Source organism: Leopardus geoffroyi, chromosome C3 (assembly GCF_018350155.1).
Source record: "Leopardus geoffroyi isolate Oge1 chromosome C3, O.geoffroyi_Oge1_pat1.0, whole genome shotgun sequence".
In the NCBI taxonomy this organism is placed as follows: Eukaryota; Metazoa; Chordata; class Mammalia; order Carnivora; family Felidae; genus Leopardus; species Leopardus geoffroyi.
In genome coordinates, this window is record NC_059338.1 from 95,176,267 (window position 1) to 95,202,667 (window position 26,401).

Sequence of the window (26,401 nt, forward strand, 5' to 3'; positions counted from 1 at the left end):
AATAAAAACTTAAAAATAATAAGTAAAAATTTAAAATAAAGATAAAACATAATTTGAGCATACAGAAAGAAAAAAAGTTTAAGCTTCAAATAAACGTCTAGAATACTTTTTTAAACAATAAATGGCATAAATTCTAATAAAACTGTGACAAAAAAGTATACTAATTCAAATTTTCTATTTGGTGTAAAGATGAGAAATTTAAGTAGAGAATGCTTTAGGAGAATAGATGAGCTACTATTGAAAAAATTATTTGAATATATACTTCAGCCAATGAGTAATGAATTATGCTTTACAATAGTAAATACAAATTTAAAAAATGATAGCGAGCATTGACATCAGTTAAACATTACCAAGCATAAACATAATTAACTACAAAAGAAATGGAAATGTTTACTAAAATAATAATGCAGCCCAAAACAACTCACTAACTGTAAGCCAAGGAAAGGAAAGAGGCATATTCTATTAAGGATATTTAAAAATAAAGAGAGGCTTCTCCAGGAAAATAAAAGCATGTAATTTTTTCCTAATGTACAAAAGATAAAATCAAAATATATAACTTTATTCTTCAATCTGAACATCATATGAGTTTTTTTTAACGCTTTTGACGTATATTATTTCAAAATGGTACATAATGTAAGTAATATAGAAGGACCACAAGCAAAACATGAAACTTTCTAGCCTTGGGTCTGTGTATTTTCCACTCCTAGACCACCATGAGACACTAATGAGGATCCTAAGTATATATTATTTAGTACCCTGCGTTAGAAATGACAAAAAAAGAAAACTCAACTGTCACTGACTTAAACAAAAAAAGGGAACTTTCTGACTCATGAAACTGAAAATTCCAGGTGGTATTCTGGAACTTTAAGTGAGGTGTAATTCAATGTGCCCCGAAGTACTAAGAACTTCATTTCTTGGTCTCTATGCTCTTCTCAGTATCAGTAAAATTCAGGGAACATACAGGGTCTGTGAGTGGCTCTAGGCTTTTCCTTAGTGCTCAAAAATAACTGTTGCAATTGTAGACCCTACCTCCAAACTTCGTGTTTTCATAAGTGAGACAAAGTGTCTTTTGTTAGGTCCAGAGAAGAAAGTGGACTTTTTTGCTTTTTCTGTTTTTAAGTAGTAGTATCCACAAAAGTCTTATTTTCCTAATTGATCCCCTTTAGAGTAGGTGCACATTTCCAAACAAATGGTGGAAACAGAATAAAACTCGCTGACTGTTGTAAGTCAAGAGACCATATGTCACAATTTGCTGGGACAGTTTTGGGTTTTGCTGGGAGAGATAGGTCATGTGCCTTTTATTAGGCATAATTATTAATAGTGTCCTTTCTCACTGTGAAACATGTCCAAGTTTGATTCATAAATTATATGTACATTTGGCTTAAATCATAAAAGACTCACCCTTGGAACAAAACCGAATCAAAACATAGGACTGGGAAATTTGTGGTAAAATTCATCCCACCGGTGCACACAGTAAGTGTGACTTTATAGTCCTCTTTCCTATGAATGTAGAAACAGAGAGATAAACACATACAACTTTTAAAATGAATGACACAATATGGTGTATTACCTTGTAATTATTATTAATGTTTAACAATATGTCTTCCAAATCTTGTCATGTCAATATATTTGGCTTGATTTCATTTTGTCTTAACAGCTTTTTATTACTGTATACTATGTTAAACCAAATTTATTAACCCATGTCCTCCTGGGTAGACATTACTTATAAGATTCTTTATATTATTTTTAAAAGAATGAAGCAATGTGTGATCATATTCATGCATTTTTATGCTCATTGCAAGTATTTCTGAAAATTAGATTCATAGAAATAGAAATAATGGGTCAATAGGTATACAGAGAATTAATATTTAATCATGCATTGCCTCCCCAAAAGCCTTAATAAATTTATGTCTACAAAATGTGTATGAGTCTGTATTATTTTACAACTTTACCAACATTTGATGTTATCAATCATTTTAATAGCTCTTAAGATATTATTTTTTTTTCATTTTAATATCTAGTGGTAAGGTTAAGCACTTTTAAATATCATAAATTGCCAATTGCCAATTCATATAATTTGTCTATTAATCTATTTTGTAGTTTCTCTTTTCCTTACGAGTTTGAGGAACTCTTTGTTCTCTTTTCAGCTGCTTTGCCTTATACATATGCTGCAAATATATTCCTGCACCTGCTGTTTGCTTTATAAACATGTTCTTAGTTTATTTTGTGAGACAAATTTTTATTTTTAAGTCAAATATGTCAGCCATTTTCTTTATGGCTCCTGTGATTTGAATTTGCCTACCAAAATATCATAAAAATTAATTATTTTTTCTTAAGAGCATAAAAATTATTCTCCATCTTAAATTCTGGATTAATGCAATGTGACATGGGAATATATTTGAAAAATTTTGAAAAACATTGAAAAAATGAAATATTGAAATATTGAAGGCATGTAATTTTCACCAACATAATTCATTGAAGACATCATAATCACTCCTCTTCTATTTGAACTTACAATTTCATTGTCAAATTCCCTGGACATTTCTTTTGCATTTTGATCATAATTGTGTAAAACATATAGATTATATAGGTTAGAAGTGACATTTTACAATATTGAATTTACTCATGCACAAAAATGAAATTATGCCTTATTTTCTTTCTTTGTTTATTTCACCATTTTTGTACTCTCCTAAAGTATACAATTTTAGGGGTCCAATGCAATTCTTCTCAGAATTGCATTTTGTGGCACAAAAACAGACACATAGACCAATGGAATAGAATAGAAACCCCAGAACTAGACCCACAAACGTATGGCCAACTCATCTTTGACAAAGCAGGAAAGAACATCCAATGGAAAAAAGACAGCCTCTTTAACACATGGTGCTGGGAGAACTGGACAGCAACATGCAGAAGGTTGAAACTAGACCACTTTCTCACACCATTCACAAAAATAAACTCAAAATGGATAAAGGACCTGAATGTGAGACAGGAAACCATCAAAACCTTAGAGGAGAAAGCAGGAAAAGACCTCTCTGACCTCAGCCGTAGCAATCTCTTACTCGACACATCCCCAAAGGCAAGGGAATTAAAAGCAAAAGTGAATTACTGGGACCTTATGAAGATAAAAAGCTTCTGCACAGCAAAGGAAACAACCAACAAAACTAAAAGGCAACCAACAGAATGGGAAAAGATATTTGCAAATGACATATCGGACAAAGGGCTAGTATCCAAAATCTGTAAAGAGCTCACCAAACTCCACACCCGAAAAACAAATAACCCAGTGAAGAAATGGGCAGAAAACATGAATAGACACTTCTCTAAAGAAGACATCCGGATGGCCAACAGGCACATGAAAAGATGTTCAGCGTTGCTCCTTATCAGGGAAATACAAATCAAAACCACACTCAGGTATCACCTCACGCCAGTCAGAGTGGCCAAAATGAACAAATCAGGAGACTATAGATGCTGGAGAGGATGTGGAGAAACGGGAACCCTCTTGCACTGTTGGTGGGAATGCAAATTGGTGCAGCCGCTCTGGAAAGCAGTGTGGAGGTTCCTCAGAAAATTAAAAATAGACCTACCCTATGACCCAGCAATAGCACTGCTAGGAATTTATCCAAGGGATACAGGAGTACTGATGCATAGGGGCACTTGTACCCCAATGTTCATAGCAGCACTCTCAACAATAGCCAAATTATGGAAAGAGCCTAAATGTCCATCAACTGATGAATGGATAAAGAAATTGTGGTTTATATACACAATGGAATACTACGTGGCAATGAGAAAAAATGAAATATGGCCTTTTGTAGCAACGTGGATGGAACTGGAGAGTGTGATGCTAAGTGAAATAAGCCATACAGAGAAAGACAGATACCATAGGGTTTCACTCTTATGTGGATCCTGAGAAACGTAACAGGAACCCATGGGGGAGGGGGAGGAAAAAAGAAAAAAAAAAAAAAAAAGTGGTTAGAGTGGGAGAGAGCCAAAGCATAAGAGACTGTTAAAAACTGAGAACAAACTGAGGGTTGATGGGGGGTGGGAGGGAGGAGAGGGTGGGTGATGGGTATTGAGGAGGGCACCTTTTGGGATGAGCACTGGGTGTTTTATGGAAACCAATTTGGACAATAAATTTCATATATTATAAAAAATAAATAAATAAATAAATAACCACAATGTACACTTTAAATATCTTTAAATTTTTATGCCAATTATACCTCAATAAAGCTGAATTGAAAAAAAAAAAAAAAGAATTGCATTTTGGATTTTCACAGGTTTTATAGTACAGTACATATAGTATAGTATTTTGTTTCAATACATTTCCTACTATTTTTGTATTAAACATTTCATTTAAACTTTTAGCATAATATACGGTTGACCTCTCATTAATTTTAGAATCTTTCCAGTGTCTTTCTTGTAAATTCTAGGTAGTGTCATGTTAACTGTTAGTAATGACTTTTTAATTTCTTCCTTTCCAAAGTACATTGTATACTACCAGTTGGAGAGCCTATCATAATCTTCCTTCTGATTTTATAAGAGATTATTCTAATATTTCCTGATTAAGTGAGCTGTGTTTGGAAATATATAATCTATTAGAGTGTGGGGAATAAATTTAGGAATTCCCTGAGTTTGCACCAATGGGATAACAAGGCTTAGGATGGAAAGCCACCACAGGGTGAAAGCGCCCCCAGAGTAGAACAAAGCATAGAGCAAAAAGCCGCTTCCACAGAATGAAAGCATCCAAGAACAGGCAGAAGCAGAAAGCCCCCACAGCAGGGTGAAAATATCCATAGCTAATTAGCAAGAAAAATGCCTTGTTAACCCTGAAGTAGCATGTTCTATCTGACTTAGCCCATAGAAAAGTTGAGATGAACAGACACAGTGCCCGGTGCCTGCAGGAAACGGCTGTGTGCTCCATGCCCAGACTTTGATTGGTATTGACCCTAACCCTTAACACCGCATACCTTCAAAACCCCCTTTCTCCCATACACGAGTTAATGATCACTGTTTTATTGCCTTTTTCTGCATGGCTCTCTCTCTCTCTCTCCCTCTCTCTCTCTCTCTCTCTCCCCCTCACATTTGTGAGACTTCTGATCCTAATAAATATGGAGCAAGGACCCTTATTTTGACTCTTGTCTCCTCCTGGACATTAGTCGTATTCAGTTCTGTATCCACTCTATTGCTGGACAAGAGAGAACTTCAGACTCAAAGTCTGTGACATCAGGATGGGAAATATTTAATAAATGATGCTATAAATAATATTTAATTACAATTTTGGTGCATCTTATAATGGTTGTAAACTCTTATAATATACAGATATAATATATATTTTACAGAAGATACCACTTCTGTAAAACATGTTAAGTGAAATGATTATATAATTGTGTGGAGCTGTGCTCCTGTATTTAAGAACAAACTTGGAAAGAAATTCAGAAAAATATTACTGGAGACTACTAGGTAGAATAATTGAATGAATAACATTTTCTTCTTAGTACAATTCTCTCTTTGACATCTTCTGAAATGACTATATATGATTTTATAATAGAAAAGAAAGAAATCAATGTTTTCTTTAATACCCACTGGAGAATAGAGATCATAGAAAAGTTTAAGCATTATAGATTAATATCATTTTTACATAATAAATTAGAAGTGTATTTTTAAATATATTTCATATCTCCTAGAATACATTGAAATGACAAAAAAAAATAGATATTTGCCAAATGACTATACCAAGTCAACTATATAAATTTCTTCTGTGAATTTGGCATTTAAAAATAATATCATTGTATCTACTTTAATAAAAAGATTAAGAGCATGGGATTTGGACTTATATGGACTTCAGCTCTTTTTGTGTTTTGTTTTTATTTGTTATTTTTTTTTTTTGCTCTAGTATTTCATATCCAGTTGTTATTGGACAAAAGACTTAACATTTCCAAGTCTCAGGATCCTCTGTTTTATAATGTGGATAAATATGTTATGCTTGAAAGCAATACTATGAGAACTACATGAAGTTAAAATGGAAGCCTGGCACTCAGTTAAAGTTAGTTTATTTTTGCTATGTGTAAGTATTATTGCTATTATTATTATTACTACTGTTTTTTGAAGAATACTGACATCTGTTGATTCACTTTTTCTTGAATATTCAACAGGATCAAGTACCCTAAATGATTTAGCTCCCCATCCCCCCAAAAAGTAAAATTCCTATTTTCCCTATCAGGGATAAAATGAAAACATGAATGCATCTAATGTTTTGTCATTTATATGCACTTATATGTACTGCAGATTAACTCCAAGTCAATATAACATCATCCAAAAAGAAAGAGACCCATTGCAGTGTGGAGAGTGACAAGACTTTGGCTGAGTAGTTTGGAGAGAAGCAAATTTAGCATCATGATCTACCTAATTTTTATACTTCAGATTTTTCTGAGCAAGATCAAAATCAGATTTATGTATACCTCTCTTAATGCCACCCAACACAGCACAGAAACACTTTAACACTTCCAAACTTTAAAGCTTCCAAAATATTTCCTAAAAATAGCTATGATACATTAGTATTTATGTTTTGTTCACATTCTCTATATTATCGTATCCTCAGAGGAAGTGAGACTTGGTATGCCAGAATATACAACCGTTGCTCTGACAAGCTCATGAGCTGAAATGTTCCATATGCAAAGGCTCCCAGCCAATGTGCTATCCTGAGTTGATTGTATTGTTTACTTTATTATGGTTCTTCTCTCTTCCATTTAACTGGTGCTCTAGTAGATAGTATAAATCACAAGGCCAGATAGAAGCAAGTCTGATACCACTGGAACTTTCACAAAGGAACAAGTCTGATAATCAGAGGGTAAACATCTGGTGATTAGGGATTAATTGCTGGAAATATTTTATCAATATGAAGGTCATAAGAAATATTAAATTTCCCTGATATGACTAAAATGTATACGATGAGTAGCTGGAAGAAACAAATGCCAAAAGTTCACTGTGGCTTCAGAAACATTGTGAGGTGGGGGAAATCCAGATCATCTCCATGGAGACTGTGCCATGATGACCCACAGAGTTAGTGTGAGCTCGTATTTCCAAAAACATATCCACTGCTCTAAATGATGTATGTTCTGGTAATAAAGACTCTAGTATAAGGAAGCAACATTCCAGTTCTGGATGGTTAAAAGAACTGCAGAGTAAATGCATAAAAGAATCTGAGAATGTGGAAAATGTACATAGTGGAATCTAGCCCTAACCCATATAGCATTACTTCTCATAGTCATTATCTGCTTTAAAGTTTTTAACAGTATCCTCGTGAGGATACAATTGAATATATATGTCAGAAATACATTATTTATAAAATACAATTAATTTTACATAATTGTGTTTTAATTGACTATGTAGGTAAATGCTTAAAATTTTTACTTAGCATAATAAGTTTAGTAATTTTCAGTGACAAATTCCTTTGTGTTTATAATATTTTAATTTAAATAATGCCAGTTGTAAATAAATATCTGTTATCAAAGATTCTGGCATCTAGCATAAAGAAAAATGATAAGCACTAGTGACCTCCCTCCATAATTCAGAAAGTTATTTTAACAAGGCTTTCTTTGGTATTTAGGTAGGCAACTTCCATATGTCACACCAATTTAATGGAATCATGGGAAATCTCACTATACCTTCAATTCTGGATATCTTAAAAATTTCCACCTATGGAAATTTTTATTTCATAGCTCCTTGATCTATATATTATACCCCATGAATCTATTTTTAAACTTTTCATACTGTGGGTAGAGTCTCATGGGGAACATACCTGAGTTCTACTTTCACTTTTGCTTCCCTGCTTAAAATTATTAAAGAGGCATTATCTTTGTAGTATTTAATCTGAAAATCAAAATATCATTGAATCATATAAGGGACACTGTTGGCAAAGCTACAAGGACCAGGTAAAGACTAGTGGTTTTCAGGGACTGAGGTGGAGGCAGAACAAGGGAGGGTTGATAAGTAAAGCACAGGACATTCCTGAGGCAGTGAAAGTAGGCATCTGATACTATAATGGTAAAAAAATAACAAACCCATAAAATCGTACAACACAGCAAGTGAATTCTGATGTAAACCATGGATTTTACTTAGGAATAATGTATCTATATCATTCATCAATTAATTAATATTCATCAGTCGTAACAAATGTACCACACCAATGCAAACTGTCACTAATAGGGAAAGCTGGGAGGAAGGGATTGATTGTATATGAGAAGTCTGTACTGTCTTTTCAATATTCATGTAAACCTAAAGCTTCGCTAAGAAAGAAAGTCCATTAATTTTTAAAAAAGATGGTGGGGCTTTTTTCCACTGATAACAGGGCTACTCATGCAGGTGGTAATTCAAGCACAGTTTAGAAATTTGAATGAAGGGTTTCACTCCCTCTAGGAACTGACTTATTTACTTTTCCACATATCTGATCATTTGTATTTCATTTTACCCATCTCCTCATTAGTATTGTGCATATATTTAAACTCCTGGAAAATTTCCTTTGAACTAAATAGTGAAGCAATATATAACTCAATGTGTGACCTTCTTATAGACGCAAACTCCTCTTAGACTATGTAAATGTGCTCTTTCTCAAATTTTCCCCGAGCAGAAATTATAAAAGTGCTTATGTTGCAAAACAATCCTTTGAATTCAAAATAAATAGATTTTTGATGTTGAGAAAAAAGTACTTAAGTAGATAAGTGCTAAAGGTTTGTATGTTAGGAATCAAATTTGGCATTTGATGGATGTTGTGAGGTTGAAGCATGATAATATAGTAGTATTGGTAGAAAGATGCATTGTAATGCATATGGAACATTAAGCCTATATTCTATTATTAATCTCCTTGTTTTATCATTGACAGAAAAAAACAATGGCAAGAAACCATCACCATTATGATATAAATGGTTCCTCCTAGGATTATAACACATTTGTAAAGCTTGCCTAATCTTACGATACTATGTTATTTTATGTTTTGGCATGTGACTAACTTCAGCTCTACTAAAAATCTATTTTCATATTCAACACTCCAACATTCAATTTAGGAAAGAGTATTAATTCTTTTGGGCCTCTAGCGAACAATTCATTTTCTTTGTTCATATCAAAATCTACTACTCTTTCATTTATTATTTTATCAATGACATCTCAATCTCTCCCAGATTCAATAAAGTCATATTTTTAAAGCTCATATTTCTGGAATTGGTTCAAACTAAGTTTAACTTTTCAGTTAAAATTTAAAGAAAAGCAATCAATTCATTTGAAAGCTTTATTTTAAAGGACAAAAGGGCATGTATTTGAAAGTGTCCGAAAGAAAATATTGGTTTTATTTGATTAGATTTTAGCTTACTGAGAGCCACACTACAGCATGCTTTGTTTTAAATTGAATTCAATATGTATCTACATTTATGTTTTTTCTTTCACTTTTATGAAAAAATAATAGGAATGAATTCTATTGTAAAATACAGAAATTAGGGGGGACTACCATGGAAGAGTAGTATGCTTGGCTCATCACTCAAACACAGCTAGATAAGTATCAAATCATTCTGATTACCCAAGAAATCAATCTGAGGACTGACAAAACAAACTGTACATTAGAGCGAGAGAAAGGGCCACATTATGGAAGGTAGGAGGTATGGAGACATAATTTTGGTGAGAAAAGGATTGTGGGTGCTGTGGATGAGAGGAAGCCCTGATTACAGAGAGAGGTGAGAAAGAGAGAGAGAGAGAGAGAGAGAGAGAGAGAGAGAGAGAGAGAGAAATGCATAGGGGATGGCACAAGGAAAATATTTCCCCAAAGTCATTGACTGGGAAAATGAGAGGGCCTGATTATCATGAGTTTTACAACCAGTGGAGCTCAAAGACTGGTTTTAGAGGTTCCCAGCATGCCTAGTGTTGACCCCAGCGGGCACTATGGTGCTCCTGTGGAAAAGGAGGACAGAGGCCTGGGAACAGAAGGCACAGTCTAAGGGATCCCCTGGGACACACTGGGAGAGAGTCTCCCTTTTTGGAATGCATCTGGGAGAGGTGGTGTTGCCTCTCAGGGGACAAAAGAACCAGTGGGCAACATAATGTTTCCTCTCCCCACTTAGCATAGGGGCGGAGAATCCTGTTGAGAGTGGCTAACCTGGACATTGGCTTTTTGCTGTGCTTTACTCTAAATTCCAAGCTCCTACACATTGGTGTGACTGCTCTTGTGGGACACACCTGGTACAGCACTGCCAGGCTGGCACACAGCCTGGACACAGACAGGGTGAAGGCAAGGATCTGAGGGATGCCTGGGGCACCTAGGGGAGATTGTTTGCTTTCCTGAGAGGGCTTCTTGGACAGCGGTGGGTGTGAACTCCTCTCTCTAGGGATAAGGGAGCTGGCTAGCACCTTTCCTTCCCCCACCCCTCAGCATAAACTAACTTCACTAAGCAGCATGGCACCAAAAGTGATGGCTTAAATCGCTTACACCAAGCCCCATCCTCCCCTGCACTCTGCAGCTGAATCTTTACTAGGGCAAGTGTGCTCCAGAACCAGAAGGTGGGTCCCTCCCCCACAAGACTAGCACAAATCTGCCCACTCACACCAAGTCTACTGACTGTAGGGTGCTGCAAACTTCAGCTATAGAGGAAAAAACAACAGGCCTCTTTTAATAAACAGACCAGAGCACACCTAGATAAAACTCACCACACTCTGGACAAAGTCCAAAAACTTCCCACTGCTGACAAGGAGAAAATCTGCAGAGGACTGACCTGAGGGAAAGAGCAGCCAAAAACAGCATCAGATTGCACGCAGATATACCAGAAGTATTTCCTGAAACACGAGGCCCTGGACATAACATGACTCTCTCTCTCTCTTTCTCTCTCTCTCTCTCTCTTTTCTAATGTTTCCTTATTTTTGAGAGAGAGAGAGAGAGAGAGCATGGGGGAGCGACAGAGAGAGGGAGTATGACTCTCTTAATAAAGACATTAATCTCAGGAGCAGAAAACATAACAAACTTTTCTAAAACACAGAAGACAGAAACCTAGATAAAATGCCAAGCCAGAGGAATTCATCCCCAAAGAAAGAACAAGAAAAGGTCACAGCCAGGGATCTAATTGAAACAGATATAAGAAATATGCTCAACTCAGAATTCAAAACAATCATAAGGATCCTAGTCACACTTGAGAAAATCATAGAAGACACCAGGGAGTCCCTTACTGCAGAAATAAAAGACCTAAAAATTAGTCAGGCCAAAATAAAAAATGCTATAACAGAGATGCAAAACCAACTGGTTGTAATCACCACAAGTATGGAAGAAGCAGGGGAATGATTAAGTGATAAAGAAGATAAAATTATGGAAAATAATGAGGCTGAAAAGGAAAGGGAAAGAAAAATATTGGATCACAAATATAGACTGAGGGAACTCCATGATTCCATAAAGCCTAATAACATTTTTATCATAGAAGTTCCAGAAGAAGTGAAGGAAAAAGGAGCATATGCTAGCATATTTGAAGAAATTAAGCTGAAAACTTGCCTAATCAGGGGAAGGAAAAAAAGACTTCCAAATCCAGGAGGCACAGAGTAGTCCCATCAAAATCAACAAAAGCAGGCCAACACCAAGACATACCATAGTAAAATTTGCAAAGCATATAGATAAGTAAAAAATCCTAAAATCCACAAGGGAAAAGAAATCCCTAAATTATAAAAGAACAAAGACAACGTTAACAGCAGATCTTTCCACAGAAACTTGGCAGGCCAGAAGGAAGTGGCATGATATATCAACATGCTGAATGAGAAAAATATGTAGCCAAGAATACTCTATCCAGCAAGGCTATCATTCAGTATAGAAGGAGAGATGGAGTTTCCCAAATAAAAACTAAAGGAGTTCATGCTCACTAAATCAGCCCTGCAATAAATGATTTCATGGTTTATGAGTTCAAGCCCCACATTGGGCTCTGCATTGATAGGGTGGAGCCTGCTTGGGATTCCCTCTCTCCCTATCTCTCTCCCCATCCCCTGCTTGCTCTCTCTCTCTCTCTCTCTCAAAACAAATTAGCTTAAAAAAAATATACTACTGTGTTCTACAATTTAGGCAGGTAAGGGATGGATCAAAACAAACAAACAAAACAAATAATGTCACATGATGTTACACTAAATTATAGTAAATAAAAAATTAATCTAAATGACCAAATTTGACCAAACAGTTTGGGCAGTTATGCAGTTTTACTGGGAACCAAAATAGAAATGTTATGGACTATTTTAAAATAAAAGTGCTATAGCTTTGGAAAATTGTAACATCACTGGAAAAAAGGATAAATATATATAAGAAAAATAATTTCATTTATAGTTGATTAATTGGAATGTATATTCAGGGAATGATTACTTAACTCAGAAATAAGTAATTCCAAAAAAGATCCCCTAATATCTAATAAAAGACTAATATCTTTTTTGAAACATAGACTTTATTTCAATATTAGTTGTACTTCCATTTTTTTTAATTTGAGAAAATAATAAATTCAGTATGTTCACTTAAAGTAGCATGTCTAAAATAATTTGATTTTAATCTTATAATAAAATATATTTCCTCATTTATCGTGCCCCAAATTTTGTAGTGAAAATTAGAAAAATATTCACTGAAGAGTAAAACCATTAATTTTTGGATGGTATAATTTTGAATGATTTGTGGATTTTGTATAGTTCTTTCACTCTTTATTTACTTTTATTTTTATATTAAAAAATTTTTAATGCTTATTTTTGACAGAGAGAGTGCAAGTGGGGGAGGGGCAAACAGAGAGGGATACACAGAATCCAAAGCAGGCTCCAGGCTCTGAGATGTCCGCACAGAGCCCAGCGTGGGGCTCAAACCCACAAACCAGGAGATCATGACCTGAGTCACAGTCAAGGGTTTAACCAATGAGCCACCCAGGCACCCCTTGCTTTCACTTTTTAATATAAAGAATAAAACAGTTTAAGTTTAAATTATGAGGCTTGTTGTCCTTAAAAAATATAACCCCCAAAATATCAACTTTCTCCTCTTAAACTCTTCAGCAGTTAAGTAGTATACTATGAAGTAAACCTTTGGTAATTTGAAGAAAAACCTCCAAGAAGTATTCAGGAGAATAATTCTGTTTTGCAACCTCTGAACTTTTTCTAGTGAAATCTGAAACTGCTCCCCATCCACAGAAAGCAAAGAGAGACCAAAGAAAGAGGCAGAATACTCTAGATTGGTATGTGGCAGTTAAAGCAAGACAGGGGACTCACACATAAGGTTTGAAATGTTTTTCAATTTATTAAGACATGATGTTTATTCCAGTTTTCTAATTCAACTTTAATCACATTTTTGTGATACATAAATGAATGTTCTTCTATGTTATGAAGCCTTCAAATGTTATATTGTCTAGTTTCTAATGATTAATTTATTATTGATCTTGAATTACATGCCTCTCTAAATTGCAATGTCTATTTTGTTACCTATCTTTACATTCCTATTAATATTGTTAGATGTTTCCCCATGTATTTAATATTTTTGAAATACCTGTTTTTGACATCTTAATCATTTTTCTTTTTTTAATTAATTTATTTTTTAAATGTTTTTACTTCTTTTTGAGACAGCGAGAGACGAGACAGAGCACGAGCAGGGGAGGGGCAGAGAGAAAGGGAGACACAGAATCCCAAGCAGGCTCCAGGCTCCGAGCTGTCAGCACCAACCCCGACGTAGGGCTCCAACTCAGGAACCGTGAGATCGTGACCTGAGCTGAAGTAGGACACTCAACTGACGGAGCCACCGAGGCGCCCCAATCATTTTTATGTTTTAAATTATTTTCTACTAAACGAAGAGCAATTATTCATTATTACTTTATTTATATTCATTTTGCATTATAGTTACATAGTGTATTGAGCTATGCCTCATGATCTTTTGTATCCTCAAGATAAATGTATTTGAGTTCACAAATTTCCTCTAAGGAAAACACCTTATTGAATGCTGAAGTTTTACTTAGTGGTCTCATATACACTGTATTTAATAAAGTATTCAGTTTCATATTTGACCAAGGAATGATTTAGGATAGTATTAAAATCAGTACGTTGATGGAATTGTGGAAATAATAGAGTTTAAACTTTTACTTATTAAATAGTAAATGAATATTGCACTTAAAATTTAATTTTAAAAATAGATAAACCTCATTGGTTATCTTTGAAAAATACTTGAGAACTAGTATTTGTTTCTATGTTTAAGACTTGTAAATAAATAGAAAGAATTTCTTTTCTAGAGGAACTTACCATGTTAATCAAATAATGAGAGCAAATTACTTACTACAGGAATTTTCTAACTAATAAAATGCAGGCAAAAATTTAGAATTCATATTTATTTGCAACCTGTTTAATAAATGAATCTAGACAATAGTTATCATTGTCTCTCAGTGTTACAAAGATACCTCCAGACATTATATTGCTCAGGATGGAAGTACCCATCACTACCCATGAATTATTCTTGCCAAGCAGTAAACAGGATTTCGATGAAGCTTTCTAACTATAGGTAATCCAAGGGAAGACAAAACAAAACAAAACAAAACAAAACAAAACAAAACAAAACAAAACAAAACATGTTAAAGGATATCAAAGGAATACAAAAAACAGAGATTATAGGACATTCTATTAGAATATTCCCTATATATTTCCAATAAATAGATTTTAAGAATAAAAAACCCAAAACACACTTAGAAAGGAGAAAGAAGAATCTATGGTGTAAAAGGGATTTCAAGGGATATACACATAATTTGAATCCTGATTCAAAGTATAAAGGGAAGTGTAAGAGAACTAGTGACATTTATCACATGATAAGTGATGTAAATGATATTAGCTATATGATAATATTAAAGGATTATTGTTGATTTTTAAAATATGATATTATTATTTTTAATAAATCCTTATCATTTATAGGTGTATACTGAAATACGTATGTATAAAATAAGATGAAATCTGAAATTTACTTCAAGATAGTAAAGACATTTGGAAAAGACCTTGGTGAGTAGATTTCCCACAAACTGATGATAGAATTATATTATACTATTTTCTTTTCTATGAAATAAGTTTGAATTTTCCATAGTAAAAATATAAGAGAAAAGAAAAGGTAAATCAATAGATAAGAGGTAGCTAAATATTTCCAAAGCTTTTGGTTTAAGGCCTTACACGTAGTGAGAAGTGAACAAGTAAATCAATTAATTTAAAATCATTAAAAAGTGGTTAGAAAATATGATTTGTGAAAACTGACCTTTGGTAGTTTTATCATTTTCTATGTAACTTGGTGTTTTATATATATTTTATGAGTCCATTGAATATTAGAAAATAATTTTCCTTCCTGTGTAAAAGTTTATAACCCTATTATTTCTGTTTAGCTTTTATTAAAATCCCACTTGTTTGTTAATTTATGTATTAATTGATTACTACCATTATTTTATACTGGACAATACATTTTGTCAAGCCATGTCAGATTTTACTCACCACTTTCTCAGTGCATATTCTATTGTTGGGTGGTGATGGTTGCTTAATAAATGTTTTTTAAATGAATTTTTTTAACACAAAGTGCTCCAGAAAAGGCATTAATTGGCAAAATATTCTTAGAAAGCAAAGTTACTTTCCCACTAAGGAATTGAGTTTTAATATATTTTGTAATTTTACTAAACCTTGTACGCAAAGATTATAAATTACAATAATGATCTCCATTTAGGAAAATTAACATCAAGCAGTTCAACAGATAAGCTCATTCAGCTCTTGGGTATGGTAATGAGGTTTAAGATGCACAAGAACCATTAAAATTGACTCATCCTGTATCGAATATATCAAGAAAGTATCAAGAAAGTAAACAATCACTTACATGAGTTTGTAGAATTAGAAATATTTAAGCAGGAGCTTCCAAAAGGTAAAAAGAAACAAATAGAAGGATTAGGTAATAAAGATTTGTGTGTGTGTGTGTGTGTGTGTGTGTGTGCGCATCTGCGTATGTGTGTGTACTCCTGTGTGTTGAAAAGTAAGTGTTCTATCAGAAAGTGCAGGTGAATTATTTAGCCCAGGAAAGTGGAGTAAAGCTGGTAGAATGCAATAGTCAAAGGTGTGAAGGTGGTAGAATATAGTATCTAACACAAGGGTGCTCAGCAGTGGTAAAGAGCTAAAGCATAAAATCATAAAAGCCGAAGTCAATAATTTGAGCCAGAACATTTTAAGTCTCAAAAGTACAATCCAATACTTCAAAGGAGTAAGTAATCAATTTGGTTTTGATACACACACAAGATATTTTATGGGACCCCTGCTGAGCTGTTTTATCACTCCATTACTTCTGTCATAGAAACTATTCTCCCTTCTCTCCCCTATACTTACACAAATCCACATGGACACAGAAATGAACGTGGTGAATGCTCTGCAAGTATATTTGTGTAACTGCCATCTTACTTTCAGGCTAATGTTGCTGTTCTAGATGGGATTATTGACCCAACATGGGCCAATAAAGGCCTATTTGTATGTAAGCAATTGAGAGTTGAGGTTGACATTCCTAGCTCAGTTGGCCAGTCTTTTGAAAAGAGGAAGTTTTTCTACCAGGTGAACTCAGGAGTATAGAAACCTGGTCTATGGAAAGAGAAGAATGTAGCAGACATCAGAGACTAAAGGATGTAAAGAGATAGGAAGTAGGGATTTATTTCTCAGGGACTAGTTGCTCTGAACAGCTGCTCTTTAGAAACACGGGTCAATTATCCTAGGATGTAAACATTCTGCACTTGCTACAGGATTTACTTTTTTTTTTAGTAACTGTGTTAAATAAATTAACTTGATTTTTTTGCTCACAATGAAAGATCATATCAACATAAAAATAATGGTAATAAATACATATTTAGAATGAGAACTGAATCTTTATCAATTGGTACTTTGAGAGATGCAGAAAAAGTGAACAAGAGCAAAGATAGAGCTTAAAGAACGTTCTCTGTCAGTAATTTGAATTGCCTCAAGTAGAATATCCCTATGGGGAATTAGTGAGTTTAGAAGATAAGGAAGATGTGCTGTTTTAAAACTCCTGAAAGCTAGTGTAAGTCGCTTACAATTGATTCTTGATGGTTTTCTTTCAAACTTTCCCTTAATATTGTTACTTTCTCTAAGTCAGCTTGTGGACTTTTCCACATATTATCCACCATGCAGCTCTGTCTTTTTTATTTTCTGAATCCTTCTTAATTTTGTTAGGGCCACTCTGAACGCACTTGTGCTTAAGAATCTCTACCCTCTTGGGGCGCCTGGGTGGCTCAGTCGGTTAAGCCTCCAACTTCGGCTCAGGCCATGATCTCACAGCTTGTGAGTTCAAGCCCCGGGTTGGGGTCTGTGCTGACAGCTTGGAGCCTGGAGCCTACTGCAGACTCTTTGTCTCCCTCTCTCTCTACCCCTCCCCTGCTCATGCTCTGTTTGTCTCCCAAAAGAAATAAACATTGAAAACAGTTAAAAAAAAAAAGAATCTCTACTCTCTTATCTTAATGCATTGTTATAGATTCATTTCATGGTCAAAGTAACTATTTTCTGCATGAATACTGACTCTCAAAATTCCAAGTTGCATGAGGGTAAATTTGCTTTAAATAAGTATTCCATATCTAATTGTAAGCACTATGGAAGGCAGGGACCCATGTTTCTAGTCCACCATTGTTCTGCCAGTATGATTGCCATAGTGCTCAATCATCAGTGGGTAGGTAAAATGCACTATTGGGCTGTGGATAAATTGTTCTCCACAGCACAAATTAGAAAATAGTATTTCATACAGCAGGTTATATTAATTTGCTAGGGATGCTATAATCACAGAAATGTTTGCTATGAACTCACAATTCTGTAAGCTAGAAGTCCTAGACCAGAGTGTCAGCCAGGTTGATTTCTTCTATGAAAATCTCTCTCCTTGGCTTGTACATGGTTATCTTCCCCAGTGTCTTCACATGGTCTTCCCTCTTTATCTGTCTATGTCCTAATCTTCTCTTCTTATAAGGACATCAGTCTTATTGGATTAGGCCCACCTGTATGACCTCCTTTTACCTTAATTGCCTCTGTAAAGGCTTTATATTCAACAGCAGTCACATTCTGAGTTACTGAGATTAGAACTGGACAATATGAATTCAGGGGGATGGTGGGTGGGGGTGGGGAGACACAATTCAGCTCATAACTCAGCCTGAATAAGAAGTGTTCTACTTTTTGTTATTTATCCGGAAAGTGTAACAGTCATGGAGATATCAAAAACCATACAGAAATAATTCAGACCATCTTGTCTTCTTGTTCTAGAATTCTGTGAACAGATAACTCGAGGGTACTATGTTCTTCGATGTAAATATTCCTTCTATTGTATATGTTACTGAAGGATGGTGAATGTATCATGGATACCAATATGGTAGGGATTCTCAATATGTTTTGGGATATGAGTAATTTGATTGAAGTTATAAGTCATCTACTCAGAAAATAAGAGGTATACACACTAAATATTCCAGAGAGCTTAAAAAACTTGATACATTTTTAAATGAGTGTACTCTGGGTTACAAACTCTAACTCTATACTGTGTCAACATATAAGTAACAACACTTTTATTAGACCAAAACCAAATAGAAACAACAAAATATTAAAATAGGTCAATTTATAAGTTGGAAGAATTTAAAAAGTTTTCCAGTAATTTGTCCTATACCTAATTAATTAATGTATAAGCAATATCTCCAATGTCTCCTAATATAACTAGTTATAAAAGGTGTACCACATTTTCTGAAATAAAAATAATTTGAGCTAAAATATTCTATTTTACAAATATAAGAAATAAATTTGATCTTGGTGTGAGAATAACTAATTGTCTATGCTAGTCATATAGGTACTTCATTATTTTTCTCTATTTTCAAAGGAAATGTACCAGGGATTCAGGCCCCTAGAGCCACAGCTTCAGATTTAAGGAGTATGATGTAAAAACTGAGTTATCCATACATTATACGTAAATCATAAATGTTTCAAAGACTTAATTCTTGTGTTTGTCAGATGTCCTGAATGAATATATTCAATATGTTATTTCTTACATTAAAGCCTTTTCCTTAACAAAATTGGGAACAAGTCACACTTCACTAGTTTATCGGAAAGGTGATCCTTCTGGTTTTCTCTGCTATTCTTTCCTGTCATTCTAAATAAAAAACTGTTCATTCTACAGTAGTTTTAAAGGATTTGCTTTAAAAATAGTCTTCCAAAGATTTAGAGCCTGTGGAGTGACCACCTCCATACTTTACTGGTCACAAGTCATTTTAAAGCAACTAAAACCATTGAAAACCAATCTGATAGAAATGTCCTGTCTGTGTAATCCTCAGGGGAGAATGTGGAAATTAGTCACCTAGCCTAACAGAAGAACTGCCTGCCATATAGGCGTCATACATAAATAGTCCCCACAGGACTTTAGGGCAAAGGAAAAGAAGCCTGTGTCTTATAGAGAGAAGCACATTTTGCCTTACAATGATTTGATATTTTAGACATTTTAGAGATTCTTATTTAATAATTGGGTATGTAATTGGCCAATCAATTTTCTTGTGTCCGAAAAATACATATTTTAACTCCCAATACTCCTCCAACATTTTTTAAAGTTCTAATGACACCTCTAAAAAGAGAAAAGTACCTTTGTCTCCTGCTTACAGGATCAATTACAGCAGAAGGCAGAGAAGCTGGGAAAAGCAAAATGGAGCAATGACTGACAGATGAATACAACAGAAAATTGCAAAATCCATGAGATAACTGAGAATTTCTGGGTAATCATGTGTTCAAGAAGGAAGGTACATCACATAAGTGATGAATTACTAAATTCTACTGAAATCAATATTACAGTATATGTTGACTAACTAAAATGTAAATAAAAATTGGAAAGAAAAGGAAGGTAGGTCTCACACGATAAATATAATACGTGAATCTTGGGGGGCTGTGCCCAAATTCCAAAGTTAATTCAGAATATGAAGGGCAATTTCAGTCACACTGTCACTTTCCTTTTACCTTGGTGGCTCATCCACGACTGTAGGCATTAAAAAAGAAAAATCATGTGTCTTCTACAATGCTATCCGATAATGGAGTTTGATATGGGAGGCCATTTCTTAAGTTCTTGAACTTTTCAAAACAAATAATGAAGCAGGATGGAAGAGGGGGAGAGGGTAGTAATGTTTCTGATGAATATATTTTTTTTAAAAAAAAGCATTTTTGTATTTCTAGTCTCACTTTTATAATTATTAAAATTTTTGGAAACATTAACCATTTTGTCTGACATCTTCCTATAATGTATTTTGCTAATTATCTTAATCAGAGTATGCAGAGCATAATTTAACATTTCTCTTCTAACTCAGGGCCTTCACATGACTATCAATTAGCATACTGCAGTAAGAGAATGATGCCTTAAAGGACTATTAAGAGGTGGAGGCCTTGTTACCCTGATCTAAATGGTGCCAGATGGCTGTCTAATTAGTTACTCTGCTACATCTACATGCCACTTCATAGTGCTAGTTGCTTTTGCATAATTTCAGTCAACAGACCCTACTCATTATTTTTCACATTATTTGACCCGGTGTCTTCTACACTCTAAGAGGAAATAAAATCACAAAACCGATTATACTTTAAGACTTAATTATTTTGATTAATGCACAGGTTTGTCTTCAGTTTCACCCAAGGAATAAAACGTTATATAAATATGACATTTATGTGCGTCTGTGTGTGCTTGCCCCTACAGCCTTCAGATGTGCTTCAGAAATTGCAGATTGATGTTTTCAGAGATTAAATTTGGAATCCTGGGACATTAATGAATATTTGTTTTAGCATACATCTGAATGTTTTACCTCAAATTTGTAATATGTAATCCACATATTAAACCCACATACACAAAAAAGAGTTACACCATGTATATATTTTCAAGACACCGCTACCAATGTAGTTAAAATCAATGAACTAAATTCATGTCAATGTTACACATGATGTTGTCTCTGTGAGTTTTATCAAAATGAGACATATGCACTGAGTATACAGATCCCAATGGAGTACCTTCCCTAACAATGATAACCATGTGAAATCATTTCTTATATTTTTTCTGAAAAAAATTCCTTGAGATGAATTAGTAGTACTCTAAATTTCAGTAGCTTCATATAGAATTACTTCACCTAACAAGTGTTGAATTCACAACTTTTGTAAGAGCTTTACAGTTATCATGCTTTTCAATTGGCTCCAGCTTTTTTTATTAGTTGTTGTTATCTTTCTCTCCAAGCATAATGAGCTTTCTACTCAGAAACAAACTAAATACATATGACTAATCATCTAAAAAGTGATATTTAGGGGTGCCTGGGTGGCTCAGTCAGTTAATCATCTGACTTCGGCTCAGGTCATGATTTTGCAGTTCATGAGTTCAAGCCCCATGTCAGGCTCTGTGCTGACAGCTCAGAGCCTGGAGCCTGCTTCGGATTCTGTGTCTCCTCCTCTCTCTACCCCTTCCAGGCTCATGCTCTGTCTCTCAATAATAAATAAATGTTAAAAATTAAATAAATAAATAAATAAATAAATAAATAAATAAATAAATAAAAGTGATATTTAGGCACCCCAATGTTTATAGCAGCATTATCAACAATAGGCAAATTATGGAAAGAAGTCAAATGTCCATCCACTGATGAATAAAGAAGTGAGATATATATATGTAATACACACAATGGAATATTACTCAACCATAAAAAAGAACAAAATCTTGCCATTTGCAACGACATAGATGGAGCTAGAGTGAATTATGCTAAAGAAATAAGTTAGTCAGAGGACAAATACCGTATGATTTCACTCACATGTGGAATTTAAGAAACAAAACAAATGAACATGGGGGGGAAAAGGAAAAACCAAGGAACAAACTGAGGGTTTACCAGAGGGGAGATGGGTGGGGGGATGGGCTAAATGGGTGATAGGTATTAAGGAGGGCACTTGTGATGAGCACTAGGTATTGCATGTAAGTGTTGAATCACTAAATTCTACATCTGAGAGTAATATTGCATTGTATGTTGACTAACTAGAATTTAAATAAAAACTTGCAAGGAAAGGGATGCCTGGTCGGCTCTGCTGGTTAAGTTCTGACCCTTGATTTCAGCTCAGGCCATGATTTCATAGTCGTGAGATCTGGCTACACAATGGGCATAAAGCCTGCTTGAGATTATCTCTCTGCCCCTCCCTCGTTGGCTCTCTTTCACTCTCTCTATAAAATAAACAAAAACAAAAACAAAAAAAGCAAAAACAAAACAAAACAAAAAACCTTGAGGGGAAAAAGTGATATTTTGAAGTTATCGCTTTTGGGAAAGACAGACTCATCAGTTTATTAGAGATAAGAGTTTGTAATCATAGCTTATCATATTTAAATATAAGTTTTCTACCATGTTTGAATATTTCCAAAATATTTTGGCCTACATATTTTCATCAAGCAAAGAAGGTCAATATGTAGCATTTTCTACTACCCTTCTTGCTTTTGAAGTTCACTATTGCATGTTTTGCAGTGTTTACGATGGTCAGTTTCACGTGTCAACTTCGCTAGACATTTGTCCCCAGTTATTTAATCATATAGTAGTCTAGATGTTGCCATGAAGGCGTTTTGCAGGAGTGATTAAATCAATCAATTGACTTCAAGTCCTCCATAATCAGGATGGGCTTTATCCAGGAAATTGAAAGGCTTTAAGAATAGAATGCAGATTTTCTTAAGATGACATTCTGCCTGTGAACTGAATGGAGTGAAGCTTCAGCGCCTCAGAGTTTCCTGCATAGCTAGCTAGCCAGCCAACACAATTAAGTCAATTCCCTGCAATCAATCACATGCATATGACAAAACCTTGACTGATACAGTGCTCTTGTGTTTTGTTTGCATTTCGTCACGGTCTCAAGAAAAAAAGAGCATGGAGCACATCTCATGCTGACCCTGAATGGCTGTCTGAAAGCTGGTTACTTGACTCTGATCATTTTCCAAAGCAGAAGAGCTACCTCACCTTCCTCTACCTTCAACTGATGCCTACAACTGCAGTTTACCATCCTCCCTTGGTCAGTAAGGTAAACCTTCACTACAATACATTTAATGTAATAATTACTTATTCTTGAGGCGCCAGGTGTCTCAGTCAGTTAAGTGCCTGACTCTTGGTTTCAGCTCAGGTCATGATCTCATGGATCATGAGCATGGAGCCCCACATCTGGCTCCATGCTGATGGTGCAGAGCCTGCTTGGGATTCTCCCTCTCTCTCTGCCTTAGTTTACTTGCTCCCACGCTCTCTCTCAAAATAAATAAATAAACTTAAAAAATTAAATAAAAACTACTCTCAAATGTCTGTTTATTAGACTTTAGTTTTTTGTTCAAATAATAACCTCTCTACATCTGAACATAATTTGGGTAACTTGGGCTTATATTTACAATAAATAACTGCTACGCTACAATGTTTTTGAATCCTTTGTTATATATATATAGATCTTTAGAAAGAAACAGCAAAAACTAGCAAAAAACAATAACCCTGTTTGTTAGCCTATCTCTGCCAGTATCACTGTAGTTAGTGTGTTTATTTTAGAGAATGTCTTCCTCTCCCTTTCCTATTCTGTTCCCATACCAGGTACTCCCCAGTTTTAAAATCCCCCCCAATCTTCCATGTATCTAAAACCAGCAAGTATTTCTCTTGATGTAGCAGAACTTTTAGTGTTACTCTTTTACATAGTAAATGTAAACTATTTGTGTTGTGAAATATTAAATAACAGTGGAAAGAAGGACAGCAACACTACACATACCCAGGCATACACACGCGCGTGCACAGACATGCACACACACACACACACACACACACACACATACACACACATAACCATTTTAATTATAATCAGCATAAATAGGTATACTTTTATATCCTGGTTTTCTTTTTAACTGTTTTATGAAACTTTATCGCACATCATTACAGTTTATTCCTGTAAAATAGCTAATAGTTGAATATTTTACCACATTGACATACATTTTATTTAATCCCATTCTAGTTACTATTAAATCAATGCTTGTTTATAAATCTCTCTTTCCCTCTCTGATATCTCTTTTGATTAAATTCTTTAAGAAAATTTCTGCTCAACTAGAATAAATATTTTATGTTTTTAAAAAATACCTCCAAGCTTATTTTCAGAAACTCACTAAGTTTTTATATTTCCACTAATGAAATATACTTTCAGAAGTCACTCCATGTAATAATATAAATAAGATGAAAAGTAAAAAATATCTTACTATATTTATATATATTTATAAATCACTAAATAATCTATAGTTTTGAAGTCATTCCAAATAATGATTGTTAACAGTCTTAAAAGTTGCATCATGCACCTGAGGGCTTTGTTGTTCACTTCACTTTGACAAATTCACTAAAGAGGTTACAGCACCACTATATATCCTTCACTATAAAGAACTTGCTAGAAGATGAAATGGAATTTTCCTGAAAGCTAATGCAAAGACCACTTTATGCAGAGAGAATAGAAGGTGATCAACAACTTTGAAGGATCTAGTAAAAGCTGTGAATATGATTAAAGCATTGAGACTGAGGCAAATCTCTGGTTCCCGAGAAAAAAAAAAATAGGCAGGCAATTCAAGACTCTGCTTTATCAATATTCAGCTCGTCCCCTGTTGAGTAAAAATGTACTCACACAAGATTTTGATAAGAGAAATGAGATAAAAAAAATTCTTTCTGATACTGATGAGAGTCAAGGCTATTTCTATATTTTAAAGTGTCTTGCTCAAGTGAGGCATCTTAAGAAAAGATTTAGAATCTTGAATAGTTTTAACATTTCACTTCTTGGCTGAAAGCTCATTTAATTTTAAGGAGAAAATCAAGCTATTTTATGAAATGATTCAAGAGCTTGACAAATTTTCAATATTCAAGAATTTTCTTCATTTCCCGCAGAAAGAAATTGGTAACATGTTATTGGACACATTTAAAAAAAATGTTAATTCAAATCAAAGTTTGAATTAGCAATTTTTTTTCACAACTAATATTTGAAGCATCCACTTTTCCAGTTTGGTTTGTTTGTTTGTTTGTTTTACTTAAAAAGTAACTAAGTCCTCATCTATATTTTACCACAATATCAATATCTACATACTCTCACTTGCTACCATCCATAATGCCATATAAATGTGAGAATTTTCTAATTCAGTGACATAAAGAATAGGACAGATTATGTAGATATAAATTTTTGAAAGCATGTAAAAACACACACACAAAGTTGACTGAAATACTACTCTAAAGTCGTTTGGTCTGGGTCAACATATTTTTTATGCTTCTATATGTAAAGTTTATAAAACTGCATGTTTTAATTCGTGATAAGTATTTCCCCCCAAAAGATTTTGTTTCTTTCATTCAATTTTTACTTTTCATATCTGAGGTCATGCTCCCTGGAGAAGAGACTCTGAGACAGAAATTCATGTGCAAAAGGCTTATTGGGAGAAACGTTTAGTAGTAATACTTGTAAGAGAGGATGAGAAAGGATATGGGGCAGACAGAGAAACTGCAGTGGTTATGTTGCAAACAAACAATCCCACAGGTAGCTCAGGAACTAGGATATCCTTTCAGAGTTGCCTTTCCAGGTATAGAGGCCAGGCTTTCTTACCCCACTGTGGCCTGCTCTGTTCCTACTACTTAAATTTAACCGCATGTGGGCTGACTGATAAGAAGAAATTTCTTTCGATGGCTCCCTCAGTTAAGGCTGAGTTAAAAACCAAAAATTTTTTTTGTATTTTGTCTCATTACTTTAAAAATGAATAACTGTACACTATTTAAGCAAACTTAAAACTATAGTTTTTTGCTAAATTAGTGACAGTAATTTTGAAATGATTGCAAATTTTTATTTTATTTACCCCACTTTTTCTGAACTTCTAGTATATATAAACAATGGTTATTATAAGGTAACAAAAACAAAGTATAAAATATAAAAATATATAAGGTATAAAAATGCAAAGCAATACTCATGCTTTAAAATAATTCTGAGAAGAGATGATTGCTCAAATAACCATAATACATTGTACTATTAATAATTGAAGAGTCATTGCAAATCAAGTTCTTCGTTATTCCAAAGAGAAAGATCCATTATAGGGTTCAGAAAAGTTTTGTTAAGAGTTATCATTTGTTTGACTTCTTAAAAGAATGAATAGAGTTTTGAGAGGCACGGACGAATATGAAGATCATTCTAGGCAGAGCGAAGTACATTAGAAAGAAATAGAAATGCCAAAGTGCAAAGCATTTTTTTGAAACAGCGATTATCTCAATTTGATGAGACATCAAGGCATGTGAACAAAAGTAGTGCTAGATTGCTAGACAGATTGTTCAGTCCTCATATGTCAGAATGACTTTGTAGTCAAGTCTTGGGGGCAGACAGGGGAGTGACGCTGTAATGA